Genomic DNA, 4,942 nt, shown 5'->3' on the forward strand with positions numbered 1-4,942 from the left:
GGGCGTGGTGGCTCACGCCTATAATCCCAGCACTTTGGGAGACCAAGTTGAGTGGATTACCTAAAGTCAGGAGTTCGAGATCAGCTTGGCCAACAGGGTGAAACCCCATCTCTACTAAAAATACAAAAATTAGCTGGGTATGGTAGCGCATGCCTGTAATCCCAGCCGCTCAGGAGGCTGAGACAGGAGAATCACTTGAGCCTGGGAGGCGGAGGTTGCAGTGAGCTGAGACTGTGCCACTGCACTCCAGCCTGGGCAACAGAGTGAGGCTCTGTCTCAAAAAAAAAAAAAAAAAAAAAAAATTGTGGTGGCCCTCTCACCAGAAGTATGTAAGACCTAGTTTATAATTCCCCGTCTAGAGTTTTATAGCACAAAACCAAGTACTGAACAGAGCTTGGCCTAAATTAATGGTTTTCAAACTGGGTTCCATGGTGTCCTGGGAGTTTCTCGTAATTCTCAGGGGGTTCCATGGAGATTCATATTCAGGGGATCATTTCTCATCCCTGCTGTGACCAGGGCAACTCCACTGTTTTCTGTTCACAGACTAGGGCTCTGCAGAAGGTTTTGAGGAAAGGCTTTTACTGCTGAAAACTAACAGCAGGACATTCTGTGGAATACCTGACCAGTACTCCTTGAAACTTCAGTCATGAAAAACAAGGAGACACTGAGAAACTCTCAAGAACCAGAGGAGACCACGGAGACACAAACACCAAATGCAATGTGATATCCTGGATGGAATGCTGGAACAGAAAAGGGACTTTAGGAGAAAAATTTGTGAAATCCCAATAAAGTCTGGAGTTTAGCTCACAGTAACGCACCAGTGTTGACGTCTTCATTTTGGCAAAGGTTCCATGATGATGTAGGATGTCAACATTAAGGAAACTGGATAAGGGATATATGGGAGCTTTCTTTACTTCCTTTGCAACTTTTCTGTAAATCTAACATTATTAAATCCAAATTGTAAAAGTTTATTTAAAAAAAAAAATAGCATTCAAAAACCGTCAGACAAATGAGCTCCAAATACGTTCAGAGATGAGAAGAAAGACGGTGACCTGATTCAGGAAGTTCAGATGTCCATGTTGGTGACCTGATTCCGGAAGTCTTTCGGGAGGAGATCAAGCTTGAATCTTGGGTAGAACTGGGATGCAAGGCATTGGTGATTGGGCAATATCCCTGCCTGTAGGATTCTTTGTGGAATGCTGGATATTCATATTCCTGTCTTTCCTTATCTCTGGCTGCCTCAGGGAAGTAAGAACGCATTTGGGAAAGAGGGGACAGGACTGAAGAGGGACTTAAGGAAGTTGAGTTTACTGGATTGGGGGTGAATGTTAAAGTTCCAGTTTGAACAGGTTTGGAGGGAGAGATGGATGGTGGGGAGGGCATCATACCTTCATCCTTGCTAAATACTTCCTCTACTTTCCAGCAGAGCCCCAGCTGGAGACCAGGAGAATCTAGAGGAAGGAGGTGACACAGGCCTGCTCCTAGTCTGATGGGGAAACCTATGTTTTACCCTCAAGGAACCCCAATCTGGTATGGGAGACACACTCCCTGATTTCAGAGAGCTCTCTGTCTGAACAAGTGGATGCAATGCCTACCTTTAAGGAGCCCCTCTGTCTGATGGGAGGGACACGGCTTCTTCCTCCAATCTGCAGGGGAGACAGGACATATTACATGCCCACTGGTGGTAGCTGGGCTGACCTTTAGATATTAGTATTCAGGGACAGGGAGAGCCTGGGAAGAAGGCTTGAGGATGACCGGTGGTCCACCGGAGAGTGGGCCCTGCTCAGACATAGATGTCCATATTGGTGACCATGCTCTGATTTGTTGTCCCCACAGGGGTCTATACCCAGCTGAAAAGCAGTGAGGAGACAGGGAAAGACAGGAGACAGAAAAATAGAGACATGCAGAGCCATATATGGAAGAAGATCTGAAATGGAGGGATAAAGAATAGATATGAGGCTGGGCGCGATGGCTCATGCCTGTAATCCCAGCACTTTCGGAGGCCGAAGCCGGTGGATCACCTGAGATCAGGGGTTCGAGACCAGTCTGACCAACATGGGGAAGTCCCATCTCTACTAAAAATACAAAAAATTAGTCGGGCATGGTGGCACGCACCTGTAGTCCCAGCTACTCTGGAGGCTGAGACAGGAGAATTGCTTGAACCTGGGAGGCAAAGGTTGCAGTGAGCCGAGATCTAGCCACTGCACTCCAGCCTGGGTGACAGAATGAGACTCCATCTAAAAAATAAAAATAAAAAAGAAAGAAAGAAAAGAAAAAGAATAGGTATGAGTATATGATTAAAATGCAGCCAGAAGCAAAGAGAGATTCCTGCTCCCAGACCTCCCCTCACCCCCTACCCTATCCCCCATCCCTGCCCTGGCCCCAACTGGCACCCCATTTGCATCTCCTTGTCTCCATGCTCCCCATTCAGGTGTTACCTCAGTATTTTCTTTCACTAGGGGTCAAAGGCAAACAGAGCCAGTATCCACATGTGCCAGCTTGCGGAGGAGGAGAACCTCTGGAAAAGAGGGAGAGTGACAGCAGGCACAGCCCCCATCTACCATTTGGCACACACCAGGCTAGGTCAGGAGGAGGGGGCAGGGAAAAGCCCTCCCAGGGGCCTGTGCAGAGTTGGGCACAACACAGTAGTCAGTAATAGTTGATGACTGACTGAATGAGTAGCATGCAATCAATATTAGAGAATGGGCCATAGCACAGTGGTTAAAGCCTGCATTCAAATCTCAGCTCTGCAGCTTCCTAGCTGTGTGACCTTGGGCAAATTACTTAATCTCTCTGAGCCTCAGTTTCCTCATCTGTAAAATGAGGATAAGAATATATATATATATATATATATATATATATATATATTTTTTTTTTTTTTTTTTTTTTTTTTTTTTTTTTTTTGAGACGGAGTCTCGCTCTGTCTCCTGGGCTGGAGTTGCAGTGGCCGGATCTCAGCTCACTGCAAGCTCCGCCTCCCGGGTTCACGCCATTCTCCTGCTTCAGCCTCCCGAGTAGCTGGGACTACAGGCGCCGCCACCTCGCCCAGCTAGTTTTTTGTATTTTTTAGTAGAGACGGGGTTTCACCATGTTCACCAGGATGGTCTCGATCTCCTGACCTCGTGATCCACCCGTCTCGGCCTCCCAAAGTGCTGGGATTACAGGCTTGAGCCACCGCGCCCGGCCGAGGATAAGAATATTAAAGGAACCTTCATCATAGGCTTGTTATGGCCTTGCATCTAGCTCATGCCTACATGGACCTTACAACAGGGCCTGGCACGCAGGAAACACCAAAAAGCCCTTAGCCTGTGTCGTGCAGGTACTATGTGAGTACGACTTTCCTGTCTGTGACATGCATGTGTGCTCGCTGGGGATATGGTGTGCGCAGGGGCTGCTTCTGGGCTGCTGACAGTGAGAGTGGCAGGTGGTATTGTAGGGTGGGAGGAGCACTAGTTTTGTGGCCAGGCCAGGCAGACGTGGGATCTAGTCACAGCTTTACCACTTCCCAGCTGGTGGGGAGCCCCAGAAAGGGGCTTCCCCTCACAACAGAATGGGCATAAGCCCTTCCTGGGACATTGTCAGTGAGGAGGTGTGCAGGGCCTCTTCAAACACTACCGAGAGCTGTCATTTATTTATTTATTTTTTTTAGACAGAGTTTTGCTCTTGTTGCCCAGGCTGGAGTGCAGTGGCGCGATCTCAGCTCACTGCAACCTCTGCCACCCGGTTTCAAGCGATTCTCCTGCCGTGGCCTCCTGAGCAGCTGGGATTACAGGTATCCGCCATCAAGCCCAGCTAATTTTTTGTTTTTTTAGTAGAGACGGGGTTTCATCATGTTGGCCAGGCTAGTCTTGAACTCCTGACCTCAGGTGATCCACCCACCTTGACCTCCCAAAGTGCAGGGATTACAGGCGTGAGCCACCGTGGCCTACCAAGAACTGTAATTCTTTCCAACGTTCTATGTGGTCTGTTGTATGTGACTGTGTGTGTCTAGAAGCCGTGCGGATTTGGAAATAGGGGATGTATGGATCAATGAGAGAAGACTGATCTGGCTGTCGGGACACCTGGGTTCTTTCTGAGCTTGAGAAAGGGGATCTTGCACAACGCCTCGGCCCGTTTGACTCTCCAGCTATAAAATAGAGGTATTAAGGCTGACGTCCCAGAGCTGTTGTGAGGATGAAATGAGATGTCGTGTGTGGTGTGGTCAGCTCACAATAGTTCCTCACCAAATGGGAGGGAGGCGGCTCTGTTCTGATCTTTCCAACTACTGGTGGTGCCTGTGGTCAGTTTCCAGCCACATCATCCTGTGATCTTTCCATGAGTGCACACAGATGGGAGCCTGTTTGTGCAAACAGCCACTGCTTTAGATGAAGTGGGAGGGCATCCCTTGGACCATCCTGGGTCCCTTGGACCAGCTGGGAGTAGCAGATAAGCGTGGGGGCTCTGGAGCCAGGCTGCCTGGGTTTGAATTCCAGCTCAGCCACTTGATAGCTTTGTGACTTCAGGCAACTGACTTAACCTCTCTGTGCCTCTCTTTCCTCCTCTGAAATTGGAGACAATTGGAGCACCCATCTCAGAGGGCTTTTGGAGCAGTACAAAGATGTAAAGTGCTTACGGCAGAGCCTGGCACAATCGTTTGTTGTTATTCCGAAGTTGGGCCGGGTCTGGAGGGTGTGCTCTGCTGCCCAATTCCCACGCCTTTCCTGGCCAGCAGATATCTCATCCCCTGGAACAGTCCCTCCTGAGCTCTGACCAGTCTCCCTCAGGCGGAAGTTCCTAGAAGGGTGCAACCTGGGGCAACAGCCAGGGCAAGCTGCTAAAATGATCACACTTCAGAGGAGGCCTCCGGATGTCAGTGGGACAGATTTTTTTGGAAAGCGAATGTTCATGATGTTCAGGAAAGACAAGTGAGGGGCACCCTTTTGCAGATCCCCAGCGGGGTAGG

General features: G+C 49.1%; 1 long non-coding RNA gene across 1 annotated transcript; it reads left to right on the forward strand.

Moving 5' to 3' along the window:
* Nucleotides 1-568: 568 nt before the first annotated feature.
* Nucleotides 569-4,576, forward strand: LOC126939865 (uncharacterized). The gene is made up of 3 exons (XR_007720478.1): nucleotides 569-1,349; nucleotides 1,427-1,530; nucleotides 3,650-4,576. It is a non-coding gene; the product is annotated as an uncharacterized LOC126939865 (long non-coding RNA).
* Nucleotides 4,577-4,942: the final 366 nt, after the last annotated feature.

The sequence above is a fragment of the Macaca thibetana genome, chromosome 16, assembly GCF_024542745.1.
Source record: "Macaca thibetana thibetana isolate TM-01 chromosome 16, ASM2454274v1, whole genome shotgun sequence".
In the NCBI taxonomy this organism is placed as follows: domain Eukaryota; kingdom Metazoa; phylum Chordata; class Mammalia; order Primates; family Cercopithecidae; genus Macaca; species Macaca thibetana.